Source organism: Triticum dicoccoides, chromosome 2B (assembly GCF_002162155.2).
Source record: "Triticum dicoccoides isolate Atlit2015 ecotype Zavitan chromosome 2B, WEW_v2.0, whole genome shotgun sequence".
Taxonomy (NCBI): Eukaryota; Viridiplantae; Streptophyta; class Magnoliopsida; order Poales; family Poaceae; genus Triticum; species Triticum dicoccoides.
The window spans coordinates 652,026,801-652,042,510 of NC_041383.1; positions in this window are offsets into that span (position 1 = coordinate 652,026,801).

Here is a 15,710-nt window from a genome sequence, read left to right on the forward strand (position 1 = left end):
GGGATGATGCATTACAGAACGAGTAAAGAGATTTGCCGGTAACGAGATTGAACTAGGTATGAAGATACAGGCGATTGAATCTCGTGCAAGTAACATACCGATGACAAAGGGAATAATGTATGTTGACTTAATGGTTCGACCGATAAAGATCTTCGTAGAATATGTGGTAGCCAATATGAGCATCCAGGTTCCGCTATTGGTTATTGACCGGAGAGGAGTCTCAGTCATGTCTACATAGTTCTCAAACCCATAGGGTCCGCACCTTCATGTTTGATGACGATTTGTATTATATGAGTTATGTGATTTGGTGACCGAATGTTGTTCGGAGTCCCAGATGAGATCACGGACATGATGAGGAGTCTCAAACCGGCCGAGAGGTAAAGATTGATATATTAGATGATAGTATTTGGACACCGCAAGTGTTCCGGAATGTATCGGGTACATATCAGAGTACCGGGGAGGTTACTGGAACCACCCGGGGGAAGATATGGGCCATATGGGCCATAGGAGGGAGGCACACCAGCCTACAAGGGGTGGCGCGCCCCCCACCAGGGAAGGAGGCCGAATTGGACTAGAGGAGGGGGCGACGCCCTCCTTTCCTTCTCCCCCCTCTCTCTCTTTCCCCCTTTTCCCCATCGGTAAAAGGAATGGGGGGGGGGGCAAATCATACTAGGAGCCCAAGTAGGATTCCTCCTACTTGGGCGCGCCTAGGGCTAGCTCCCTCCCTCTCCCTCCTTTATATAGGGGGGATGGGGCACCTACAACACACATCAATTGTTCCTAGCCATGTGCGGCACCCCCTCCGTAGTTTATGCCTCCGGTCATATTCTCGCAGTGCTTAGGCAAAGCCCTGCACGGATAACATCACCATCACCGTCACCATGCCGTCATGCTGACAAAACTCATCTAATTCCTCGACACTCTGCTAGATCAAGAGCTCGAGGGACGTCATCGCGCTGAACGTGTGCAGAACTCGGAGGTGTCGTACGTTCGGTACTCGATCTGTCGGAACGAGAAGACGTTCGACTACATCAACCGTGTTAAGCAAACACTTCTGCTTTCGGTCTACGAGGATACGTGGACACACTCTCCACCTCTCATTTCTATGCATCTCCTATATAGATCTTGCGTGAGCGTAAGATTTTTTTTGAAATTGCATGCTACGTTCCCCAATAGTGGCATCCGAGCCAGGTTTATGCGTAGATGATATGCATGAGTAGAACACAAAGAGTTGTGGGTGGTGATCGTCATACTGCTTACCACCAAAGTCTTATCTTGATTCGGCGGTATTGTTGAATGAAGCGGCCCGGGCCAACCTTACATGACCACGGCCATGAGACCGGTTCCACCGACAGACATGCAACTAGTTTTGCATAAAGGTGGCTGGCAGGTGTATGTTTCTCCAACTTTAGTTGAATCGAATTTGACTGTGGCCGGTCCTTGCTGAAGGTTAAAACAACAAACTTCATAAATCACTGTTGTGGTTTTGTGCCGTAGGTAAGAACGGTTCTTGTTAGAAGCCCGTAGCAGCCACGTAAAACTTGCAACAACAAACTAGAGGACGTCTAACTTGTTTTTGCAGGGCATGTTCTGATGTGATATGGTCAAGACATGATGAGATATACGTTATTGTATGAGATGATCATGTTTTTGTAAAAGTTATCGGTAATTGGCAGGAGCCTTACGGTTGTCGCTTTATTGTACTCCCTCCGTCCGGAAATACTCGTCGGAGGAATGAATGTAACTAGATGTATTTTAGTTCTAGATACATTCATTTTTATGCATTTCTCTGACTAGTATTTTCGGACGGAGGGAGTATGAAATACAAATGCCACGTAATTGCTTTACTTTATCACTAAGCGGTAGCAATAGTCATAGAAGAAATAGTTGGCGAGATGACCACGATGCTACAATGGAGATCAAGGTGTCGAGCTGGTGACGATGGAGATCATGACATTGATTTGGAGATGGAGATCAAAAGCACAAGATGATGATGGCCATATCATGTCACATATTTTGATTGCATGTGATGTTTATCTTTATGCATCTTATTTTGCTTAGTACAGCGGTAGCATTATAAGATGATCCCTTAACTAAATTTCAAGGTATAAGTGTTCTCCCCGAGTATGCACCATTGCGAAAGTTCTTCGTGCTAAGGCACCACGTTATGGTCAGGTATAATAGGCTGTACATTCACATACAATGGGTGCAAGCCATTTTTGCACATGCGGAATACTCTGGTTAAACTTGACGAGCCTAGCATGTACAGACATGGCCTCGGAACACTAGATAACGAAAGGTCGAACATGATGTTGGGTAACGTAGCATGAAATTTCAAAAAAATTCCTACGTTCACGCAAGATCTATCTAGGAGATGCATAGCAACGAGAGGGGGAGAGTGTGTCCATGTACCCTCGTAGACCGAAAGCGGAAGCGTTTGCTTAACACGGTTGATGTAGTCGAACGTCTTATTGTTCCGACTGATCGAGTATCGAACGTACGGCACCTCCGAGGTCTACACACGTTCAGCGCGATTACGTCCCTCGAGCTCTTGATCCAGCAAAGGGTCAAGGAAGTAGATTAGTTTCGTCAGCACGACAGCGTCGTGACGGTAATAGTGATGTGATCCGTGTAGGGCTTCGCCTAAGCACCGCGAGAATATGACTGGAGGCGTAAACTGTGGAGGGGGGGCACCGCACATGGCTTGGAACAATTGTGTCTTCAAGGGGCGCGCCCCTGTATATAAGGGAGGGAGGGAGAGGAGGCCGGCCCTAGGTGTGCCCCAAGTAGGAGGAGTCCTACATGGGGTCCTAGTGGGATTCGGCCCCCTTTCCTTTTACCGGAAGGGGAAAGGGGGAAGGAGAGGGAGAACGAGAAGGAAAGGGAGGCGCCGCCCCCTCCCCTAGTCCAATTTGGACTCCTCCGTTGTGGGGGTGCACCAGCCCCTTGTGGGCTGGTTAGCCTCCCTCCTATGGCCTATATGGCCCATATGTTTCCCGGGGGGTTCCGGTAACCCCTCCGGTACTCCGATATGTACCCGATTCAATTCGGAACACTTCCGGTGTCCGAATACCACCTTCCAATATATAAATATTTACCTTCGACCATTTCGAGACTGCTCGTCATGTCCGTGATCTCATCTGGGACTCCGAACAACCTTCGGTCACCAAAACACATAACTCATATAATACAAATTGTCATCAAACGTCAAGCGTGCAGACCCTACGGGTTCGAGAACTATGTAGACATGACCGAGACACCTCTCCGGTCAATAACCAATAGCGGAACCTAGATGCTCATATTGGTTCCCACATATTCTATGAAGATCTTTATCGGTCGAACCGCTATAATAACATATGTTATTCCCTTTGTCATCGGTATGTTACTTGCCCAAGATTCGATCGTCAGTATCTTAATACCTAGTTCAATCTCGTTACCGACAAGTCGTTCCATAATGCATCATCCTGCAACTAACTCATTAGTTACATTGCTTGCAAGGCTTCATATGATGTGCATTATTGAGAGGGCCTAGAGATACCTCTCTGGTACTTGGAGTGACAAATCCTAATCTCGATCCATGCCAACCCAACAAACACCTTCGAAGATACCTGTAGAGCATCTTTATAATCACCCGGTTACGTTGTGACGTTTGATAGCACATAAGGCATTCCTCAGTGTCCGGGAGTTGCATAATCTCATAGTCGGAGGAATATGTATTTGACATGAAGAAAGCAGTAGCAATAAAACTGAAGGATTATTATGCTATGCTAACGGATGGGTCTTGTCCATGACATCATTCTCCTAGTGATATTATCCCGTTCATCAAATGACAACACATGTCCATGGCTAGGAAACTTGACCATCTTTGATCGACGAGCTAGTCAAGTAGAGGCATACTAGGGACACGTTGTTTTGTCTATGTATTCACACATGTATCAAGTTTCCGGTTAATATAATTCTAGCATGAATAATAAATATGCACCATGAATAAGGAAATATAAGATAACAACTTTATTATTGCCTCTAGGGCATATTTCCTTCAGTCTCCCACTTGCACTAGAGTCAATAATCTAGATTACATTGTAATGATTCTAACAACCATGGAGTCTTGGTGTTGATCTTGTTTTGCTCGTGGAAGAGGCTTAGTCAATGGGTCCGCCACATTCAGATCCGTATGTATTTTAATAATCTCTATGTCTCCCTCCTTGACCAAATCTTGGATGGAGTTGAAGTGTCTCTTGATGTGTTTGATCTTTTTGTGAAATCTGGATTCCTTCGCCAAGGCAATTGCTCCAGTATTGTCACACAAGATTTTCATTGGACCCAATGCACTAGGTATTACAACTAGATCGGATATGAACTCCTTCATCCAGACTCCTTCATTAGCTGCTTTAGAAGCAGCTATGTACTCTGCTTCAGACGTAGATCCCGCCACGATGCTTTGCTTGGAACTGTACCAACTGACAGCTCCACCATTCAATATACATATGTATCCGGTTTGTGACTTAAAGTCATCTGGATCAATGTCAAAGCTTTCATTAATGTAACCATTTACGACGAGCTCTTTGTCATCTCCATAAACGAGAAACATATCACAAGTCCTTTTCAGGTACTTTAGGATGTTCTTGAGTGATGTCCAGTGATCCACTCCTAGATTACTTTGGTGCCTCCTGCTATCTCTTGAGCATGCGTTGGTTTTTCCCTTGAAGAGGAAAGGGTGATGCAGCAAAGTAGCGTAAGTACTTCCCTCAGTTTTTGAGAACCAAGGTATCAATCCAGTAGGAGGCTCCTCAAAAGTCCCATGCACCTACATAAACAAACAAGAACCTCGCAACCAATGCGATAAAGGGGTTTTCAATCCCTTCACGGTAACTTGCGAAAGTGAGATCTGATAGAGATAATAAGATAAGATAATTATTTTTGGTATTTTTATGATATATATTGGAAAATAAAAGTTGCAAATAAAAGTAGATGGAAAACTTGTATGATAAAAGATAGACCCGGGGGCCATAGGTTTCACTAGTGGCTTCTCTCAAGATAGCATAAGTATTACGGTGGTGAACAAATTACTGTCGAGCAATTGATAGAAAAGTGCATAGTTATGAGAATATCTAGGCATGATCATGTATATAGGCATCACGTCCGCAACAAGTAGATCGAAACAATTTTGCATCTACTACTATTACTTCACACATCAACCGGCTCCTGCCTACATCTAGAGTATTAAGTTCATAAGAACAGAGTTACACATTAAGCAATATGACATGATGTAGAGGGATAAACTCAAGCAATATGATATAAACGCCATATTTTTATCCTCGATGGCAACAATACAATACGTGCCTTGCTGCCCCTGCTGTCACTGGGAAAGGACACCGCAAGATTGAATCCAAAGCTAAGCACTTCTCCCATTGCAAGAAAGATCAATCTAGTAGGCTAATCCAAACTGATAATTCGAAGGGACTTGCCAAGATAACCAATCATACATAAAAGAATTCAGAGGAGATTCAAATATTTCTCATAGATAAACTTGATCACAAACCCACAGTTCATCGGATCTCGACAAACACACCGCAAAAAGAGTTACATCGAATAGGTCTCCAAAAAGATCAAGGTGAACTTTTTATTGAGATTCAAAGAGAGAGAAGAAGCCATCTAGCTAATAACTATGGACCCGAAGGTCTAAGGTAAACTACTCACAACTCATCGGAGAGGCCTTGGTGATGATGGACAGGCCCTCCGTGGTCGATTCCCCCTCCGACAGAGCGCCGACGAAGGCTCCAAGATGGGATATCGCGGATACAGAAGGTTGCCGTGGTGGAAATAGTTTTTTGTGGTGCTCCTGGATGTTTTCGGGGTCCGTGGATATATATATATATATAGGAGGAAGAAGTAGGTCAGTTGACGCTCGAGGGGCCCACGAGGGTGGGGGGGCGTGCCCACCCCCTTAGGGCGCGTCGGGCACCCTCGTGGCCGCCTCGTTTGCTTCTTGACGTCCACTCCAAGTCTCCTGGATTGCGTTTGTTCCAAAAAGACTGTTGCCGAAGGTTTCATTCCGTTTGGACTCCGTTTGATATTCCTTTCCTTAGAAACACTGAAATAGGCAAAAAACAGCAATTCGGGCTGGGCCTTCGGTTAGTAGGTTAGTCCCAAAAATGATATAAAAGTGTAGAGTAAAGCCCATATCCAAAACGAGTAATATAATACCATGGAACAATCAAAAATTGTAGATACGTTGGAGACGTATCAAGCATCCCCACGCTTAATTCCTGCTCGTCCTCAAGTAGGTAAATGATAAAAACAATTTTTTGATGTGGAATGCTACCTAGCATAATTCTCAATGTAATTTTCTTTATTATGGTATGATTGTTCAGATCCAAATGATTCAAGATAAAAGCTTATAAAACATAAAAATAGTAATACTTGAAGCATACTAACAAATAATCATGTCTTATCAAAATAGCATAGCCAAAGAAAGCTTATCCCTACAAAATCATATAGTTAGGCCATGCTTCATTTTCATCACACAAAATACTCCCATCATGCACAACCCCGGTTTCAGCCTAGCAATTGGTTCATACTTTTTAATGTGCTTCAGCTTTTTCAACTCTTATGCAATACATGAGCGCAAGCCATGGACATAGCACTATATGTGGTATATGGTGGTGGTTATGAAGACAAAAAGGGAGAAGATGGTCTCACATCAACTAGGCGTATCAACGGGCTATGGAGATGCCCATTAATAGATACCAATGTGAGTGAGTAGGGATTGCCATACAATGGATGCACTAGAGCTATAAATATATGAAAGCTCAACAAAAGAAACTAAGTGGGTGTGCATCCAACTTGCTTGCTCACGAAGACCTAGGGAGTTTTGAGGAAGCCCATCATTGGAATATACAAGCCAAGTTCTATAATGAAAAATTCCCACTAGTATATGAAATTGAAAACATAGGAGAGTCTCTATCATGAAGATCATGGTGCTACTCTGAAGCACAAGTGTGGAAAAAAGATAGTAGCATTGTCCCTTCTATCTTTTCTCTCATTTTTTTATTTGGTGGGCTTCTTTGGCCTCTTTTTTTGTATGGGCTTCTTCGGCCTCTTTTATTTTTATAAAGTCCGAAGTCTCATCCTAACTTGTGGGGAAATCATAGTCTTCATCATCCTTTCCTCACTTGGGACAATGCTCTAATAATGAAGATCATCACACTTTTATTGATTTACAACTCAATAATTACAACTCAATACTTAGAACAAAATATGACTCTATGTGAATGCCTCCAGCGGTGTACCGGGATATGCAATGAATTAAGAGTGACATGTATGAAATAATTATGAAGGTGGCTTTGCCACAAATACGATGTCAACTACATGATCATGCAAAGAGCAAGATGACAATGATGGAGTGTGTCATAATAAATGGAACGGTGGAAAGTTGCATGGCAATATATCTCGGAATGGCTATGGAAATGCTATAATAGGTAGGTATGGTGGCTGTTTTGAGGAAGGTAAATAATGGGTGCATGATACCGGCGAAGGTTGCGCGACATAATAAAGGCCAGCAAAGTGGAAGGGTAAGTGTGCGTATATCCATGGACTCACATTAGTCATAAAGAACTCATATACTTATTGCAAAAGTCTACTTGCCCTCGAAGCAAAGTACTACTAAGCATGCTCCTAGGGGAAGGTTTGGTAGGAGTTAACCATCGCGCGATCCCGACCTCCACTCATAAGGAAGGCAATTAAAAGAGCACCCCATGCAACAAATTTGTCACACAACTTTTACCATACGTGTATGCTACGGGACTTGCCAACTTTAACACAATTATTTATCAATTTCATAATTACCAACTAGCATGACTCTAACATTACCACCTTTAAATCTCAAAACAATTATCAAGCATCAAATTGATCATAGAATTTAATGCACTTTCTATGATAGTTTTTATTATACCCAACTTGGATGCTCATCATTCTAGGACCAAATTTATAACCATAGCAAATATCATGTTGTTCTAAAAGACTCTCAAAATAATATAAGTGAAACATGAGAGATCAACAATTTCTTCAAAATAAATCCACCGCCGTGCTCTAGAAAATATAAGTGAAGCACATAGAGCAAAACTATCTAGCTCAAAAGATATAAGTGAAGCACATAGAGTATTTTAATAAGTTCTAAATCATGTGGGTCTCTCCCAAAAGGTGTGTACAGCAAGGATGATTGTGGTAAACTAAAAACCAAAGACTCATATCATACAAGACGCTCCAAGCAAAACACATATCATGTGGCGAGTAAAAATATAGCTCCAAGTAAAGTTACCGATAGACGAAGACGAAAGAGGGGATGCCTTCTGGGGCATCCCAAAGCTTAGGATTTTGGTTGTCCTTGAATATCTTGGGGTGCCATGGGCATACCCAAGCTTAGGCTTTTGCCACTCCTTATTCCATAGTCCATCAAATCTTTACCCAAAACTTGAAAACTTCACAACACAAAACTCAACAGGAAATCTCATAAGCTCTATTAGTGCAAGAAAGAAAAACCACCACATAAGGTACTGTAATGAACTCATTCTTTATTTATATTCGTGTTAAACCTACTGTATTCCAACTTCTCTATGGTTCATACCCCCCGATACTAGCCATAGATGCATGAAAATAAGCAAACAACACACAAAAAACAGAATCTGTCAAAAACAGAACAGTCTGTAGCAATCTGTAACTTTCGAATACTTATGGAACCTTAAAAATCCTAAAAAATAGGAAGTCCTAGGTAATTTGTCTATTGATCTACTGTAAAAATAATCAACGCAAAATCACGTTTCTATGATTTATTGAATTGTTTCTCGTGAGCGCAATGTTTCTATTTTTCAGCAGAATCAAATTAACTTTCACCCAAGATGATCCTATAGGTTCTACTTGCACAAACACTAATTGAAACATAAAACCACATCTAACCAGAGGCTAGATTAATTATTTATTGAATAACAGCAAGGAAAAATATTTGGTTGTCTCCCAACAAGCGCTTTTCTTTAAAGCCTTTTAGCTAGGCATTGATAATTTTAATGATGCTCACATAAAAGACAAGAATTGAAGCATAAAGAGAGCATCATAAAACATGTGACAAACACATCTAAGTCTAACATACTTCCTATGCATAGGCATATTATAAGCAAACAAATTTGCAAGGCAAGCAAAAGCTAGCATATGCAAGGAAGAAGAAAGAGACGATAGCAATCTCAACATGACAAGAGATAATTTAGTAAGATAAAAATTTCTACAACCATATTTTCCTCTCTCATAATAATTACATGTAGGATCATAGGCAAATTCAACAAAATAGTTATCACATAACATATTTTCAACACGATCCACATGCATGCAAAGTTGACACTCTTCCAAAATAGTGGGATTAACATTAACTAAAGTCATGACCTCTCCAAGCCCACTTTTAACAAAAAATTTCATAAGATTGATCAAAATCCAAATATGTGGGATCTAAAGTTGACACTCTTTCAAACCCACTCTCAATATTATTGCAAACACTATTATCAATCTCATATTCATCATGGGGCTTAAATCAATTTTCAAGATCATAGGAAGAATCACCCCAATCATGATCATTGCAACAAATACAAGTCATAGCAAAACTAGCGTCCCCAAGCTTGAGGTTCTGCATATCATTAACACAATTGGCATTAAGCAAATTTATAATAAGATTATTTCAATCATGCTTTTCATCAAAGGAACTATCAAGTATGGGTGCAATAGCAACAATCTCATTTTTAACATAAGGAACTATAGCAAATTCATCTTCATAAATATTGGCATCATGGCCACAAGAATAGCAAGCATCATGTTCATCAAGGGATATTTCAATAAAATCATCAGAATCATCATTATCTATAGATTCATGCATATCATTATTTTCTTCCAAAGCAACGGTCATTCTCTCAATAATTTTGTTGGCATAGACATTATGAGCATATCTTTCATAGCAATATTTAAGTATGTCAAAATTTTCAGATTCATAGAGAGTAATATCATACTTTTCAATCAAAGAAGCAACTTCATAAGTAGCCTTAAAAGCAACAAATTCTTCCATTTGTTTGATATCATAGTAACTATAAACACCCTTTGCATAAGAAGATAAGATTTCATTTTCATTAAACTCACATAGCTAGGAAAGGTGTTTTTAGGGTTCTTAGAGCAACAAGTAAAATCACAAATTTCACAAAGATTCCAAGCATAACACATCAATCTGTTTATTTGATCCCATAAGATTCTCCCTTTTGCAGACAAACGGTGATGCACAAAATGAGGATGCTCATCTAAAGATTTCCCGTCAACTAGGCTAGTTGGGGTTTCAGCACGAGCGCATAAGGATCAAAGATGATCCAAGTAGAACACTTTAAGTGGATCCATATTAATAGTTTTTTAACAAGCAAAGATGCAAGAACATAGAAGGCACATGGAGACACAAGCAAACATAAGATCAAATGAAAGAGGGGCGAATAAAACGGTGGGGGTGAAGTGGGGGAGAGGAAAACAAGAGGCAAATGGCAAATAATGTAATGCGAGTGAAGACCTCCCCGGCAACGGCGCTAGAAATCCTTCTTGCTACCTCTTGAGCATGCATTGGTTTTTCCCTTGAAGAGGAAAGGGTGATGCAGCAATGTAGAGTAAGTATTTCTCTCAGTTTTTGAGAACCAAGGTATCAATCCAGCAGGAGGCTCCTCAAAAGTCCCACGCACCTACACAAACAAACAAGAACCTCGCAACCAACGTGATAAAGGGGTTGTCAATCCCTTCATGGTAACTTGAAAAGGTGAGATCTGATAGAGATAATAAGATAAGATAAATATTTTTGGTATTTTTATGATATAAATTGGAAAATAAAAGATGCAAATAAAAGTAGATGGAAAACTTGTATGATAACAGATAGACCCTGGGGCCATAGGTTTCACTAGTGGCTTCTCTCAAGATAGTATAAGTGTTACGGTGGGTGAACAAATTACTATCGAGCAATTAATAGAAAAGTGCATAGTTATGAGAATATCTAGGCATGATCATGTATATAGGCATCACGTCCGCAATAAGTAGATCGAAACGATTCTGCATCTACTACTATTACTCCACACATCGACCGACTCCTGCCTCCATCTAGAGTATTAAGTTCATAAGAACAGAGTAACACATTAAGCAAGATGACATGATGTAGAGGGATAAACTCAAGCAATATGATATAAACCCCATCTTTTTATCCTTGATGGCAACAATACAATACGTGCCTTTGTGCCCCTGCTGTCACTAGGAAAGGACACCGCAAGATTGAACCCAAAGCTAAGCACTTCTCCCATTGCATGAAAGATCAATCTAGAAGGCCAAACCAAACTAATAATTCGAAGAGACTTGCAAAGATAACCAATCAAACATAAAATAATTCAGAGGAGATTCAAATATTTCTCATAGATAGACTTGATCATAAACCCACAATTCATCGGATCTCGACAAACACACTGCAAAAAGAGTTACATCGAATAGATCTCCAAAAAGATCAAGGAGAACTTTGTATTGAGATTCAAAGAGAGAGAAGAAGCCATCTAGCTAATAACTATGGACCCGAAGGTCTGTGGTAAACTACTCATAACTCCTCGAAGAGGCCTTGGTGATGATGGAGAGGCCCTCCATTGTTGATTCCCCCTCCAGCGGAGCACCGGCGAAGGCTCCAAGATGGGATCTCGCGAATACAGAAGGTTGCGGCGGTGGAAATAGTTTTTCGTGGTGCTCCTGGATGTTTTCGGGGTCCATGGATATATATATAGGAGGAAGAAGTATGTCGGCTGACGCTCGAGGGGCCCACGAGGGTGGGGGCGCGCCGAGCACCCTCGTGGCCGCCTCGTACGCTTCTCGACGTCCACTCCAAGTCTCCTGGATTGTGTTTGTTCCAAAAAGATCGTTGCCGAAGGTTTCATTCTGTTTGGACTCCGTTTGATATTCCTTTCCTTCGAAACACTGGAATAGGCACAAAAAACAGCAATTCAGGCTGGGCCTCCGGTTAGTAGGTTATTCCCAAAAATGATATAGAAGTGTAGAGTAAAGCCCATAAACATCCAAAACGAGTAATATAATAGCATGGAACAATCAAAAATTATAGATACATTGGAGATGTATCACCTCCCTGCTATACTTATAGCAAGGCATGCATCAGGTCTGGTACACAACATAGCATACATGATAGAACCTATGGCTGAGGCTTAGGGAATGACTTTCATTTTCTCTCTATCTTCTGTAGTGGTCGGGCATTGAGTCTGACTCAACTTCACACCTTATAATACATGCAAGAACCCTTTCTTTGACTGATCCATTTTGAACTTATTCAAAACTTTATCAAGGTATGTGCATTGTGAAAGTCCTATCAAGCGTCTTTGATCTATCTCTATAGATCTGGATGCCCAATATATAAGCAACTTTTATTCAAGTATCCTTTTATGCTATCCAGAAATTCTACATCATTTACAATAATATGTCATCCACATATAATATTAGAAATGATATAGAGTTCCCACTCACTTTCTTGTAAATACAGGATTCTCCAAAAGTCTGTATAAAACCATATGCTTTGATCACCTCATCAAAGCGTATATTCCAACTCCGAGATGCTTGCACTAGTCCATAGATGGATCGCTAGAGCTTGCACACTATGTTAGCACCTTTAGGATCGACAAAACCTTCTGGTTGCATCATATACAACTCTTCTTTAAGAAATCCATTAAGGAATGCAGTTTTGACATCCATTTACCATATTTCATAATCATAAAATGTTGCAATTGCTAACATGTTTAGACAGACTTAACCATCGCTACGGGTGAGAAAGTCTCATCGTAGTCAACTCCTTAAACTTGTCGAAAACCTTTTGCGGCAAGTCGACTTTTATAGACAATAACATTACCATCAGCGCCATTCTTCTTCTTGAAGATCCATTTATTCTTTATGGGTTGCCGATCATCGGGAAAATCCATCAAAGTCCACACTTTGTTCTCATACATGGATCCTATCTCAGATTTCATGGCCTCAAGCCATTTATCGGAATCTGGGCTCATCATAGCTTCTTCATAGTTCGTAGGTTCGTCATGGTCAAGTAACATGACTTCCAGAACAGGGTTATCATACCACTCTGGTGCAGATCATGCTCTGGTTGACCTACGAGGTTCTGTAGCAACTTGATCTAAAGTTTCATAATCATTATCATTAGCTTCCTCTCCAGTTGGTGTACATCACGGGAACGGATTTCTCGGATGAGCTACTTTCCAAATTGAGAGAAGGTACAGTTACCTCATCGAGTTCTAGTTTCCTCCCACTCACTTCTTTCGAGAGAAACTCCTTCTCTAGAAAGGTTCCATTCTTGGCAACAAAGCTCTTGCCTTTGGATCTGGGGTAGAAGGTGTACCCAATTATTTCCTTAGGGTACCTATGAAGACGCACTTCTCTGATTTGGGTTCGAGCTTATTGGGCTGAAGCCTTTTGACATAAGTGTCGCATCCCAAACCTCGTCCTTAGCCAATCTTTGTTAAATTTGTAGTCCCTGTTTCGAGTTACAAATATGAGCAACCGAACCGGTATCAAATACCCAGACACTACTACAAGAATTAGTAAGGTACACATCAGTAACATGTATATCAAATATACCTTTGTTCACTTTGCTATCCTTCTTATCCGCCAAATACTTGGGGCAATTCCGCTTCCAGTGACCAGTCCTTTTGCAGTAGAAGCACTAATTTTTAAGCTTGGGTCCAGCTTTGGGTTTTAAGCGAGTAGTCATCAAATCGAGCTTGCCAGACATTCACAACTCGGATAACTCCCTTGTGGGGGGCGCGCCAGCCCCTTGTGGGCTGGTTAGCCTCCCTCCTATGGCCCATATGGCATATATCTTTCCCCGAGGGTGGGTTTCGGTAACCCCTTCGGTACTCCGGTATGTACCCAATTCATTCCAGAACACTTCCGGTGTCCGAATACCACATTCCAATATATCAATCTTTACCTCTCAACCATTTCGAGAGTCCTTGTCATGTCTGTGATCTCGTCCGGGACTCTCAACATCCTTCGGTCACCAAAACACATAACTCATATAACACAAATTGTCATCGAACGTTAAGCGTGCGGACCCTACGGGTTCAAGAACTATGTAGACATGACCGAGACACCTCTCCGGTCAAAAACCAATAGCGTAACCTGGATGCTCATACTGGTTCCCACATATTCTACGAAGATCTTTATCGGTCAAACCGCTATGACAACATATGTTATTCCCTTTGTCATAAGTATGTTACTTGACCAGATTCGATCGTTGGTATCTTCATACCTAGTTCAATCTCGCTACTGGCAAGTCTCTTTACTCGTTCCGTAATGCATCATCCTGCAACTAACTCATTAGTTACATTGCTTGCAAGGCTTCATATGATGTGCATTACCGAGAGGGCCCAGAGATACCTCTCCAATACTCGGAGTGACAAATCCTAATCTAGATCTATGCCAACCCAACAAACACCTTCAGAGATACCTGTAGAGCATCTTTATAATCACCCAATTATGTTGTGGCGTTTGATAGCACACTAGGCATTCCTCCGGTGTCCGGGAGTTGCATAATCTCATAGTTGAAGGAATATGTATTTGACATGAAGAAAGCAGTAGCAATAAAACCGAACAATCATTTTGCTATGCTAACGGATGGGTCTTGTCCATCACATCATTCTCCTAATGATGTGATCCCGTTCATCAAATGACAACACATGTCCATGGCTAAGAAACTTAACCATCTTTGATCAACGAGCTAGTCAAGTAGAGGCATACTAGGGACACAGTGTTTCCTCTATGTATTCACACAGGTATCTAGTTTCCAGTTAATACAATTCTAGCATGAATAATAAACTTTTATCATGAATAAGGAAATATAAAATAACAACTTTATTATTGCCTCTAGGGAATTTTTCCTTCACGTGAATCATATAGTGGGTATGATCAACATAGAGATGTTCACCATTGATGACTACTCCATCTCACGTGATGATCGAACATGGTCTAGTTGATTTGGATCATGTATCATTTAGATGACTTGAGGGATGTCTATCTAAGTTGAAGTTCTTAAGTAATATGATTAATTGAACTCAATTTATCATGAATTTAGTCCTCGTAGTTTTTGCATATCTATGTTGTAGATCAATGGCCCATGCTACTGTTCCCTTGAATTTTAATGTGTTCCTAGAGAAAGCTAAGTTGAAAGATGATGGTAGCAACTACATGGACTGGGTCCTTAACTTGAGGATTATCCTCATTGCTGCACAGAAGAATTATGTCCTTGATGCACCACTAGGTGTACCACCCCCCCCCCCAGCAACTGCAGACATTGTGAATGTCTGGCAGTCGCGTGTTGATGACTACTCGATAGTTCCGTGTGCCATGCTTTACGGCTTAGAATCGGGACTTCAATGATATTTTGAACGTCATGGACCATATGAGATGTTCTAGGAGTTAAAGTTAATATTTCAAGCAAATGCCCGAGTTGAGAGATATGAAGTCTCCAACAAGTTCTATAGCTGCAAGATGGAGGAGAACAGTTCTGTCAGTGAGCACATACTCAGAATGTCTGGATATCATAATCAATTGACTCGGCTGGGATTTGATCTTCCAAATGATTGTGTCATTGACAGAGTTCT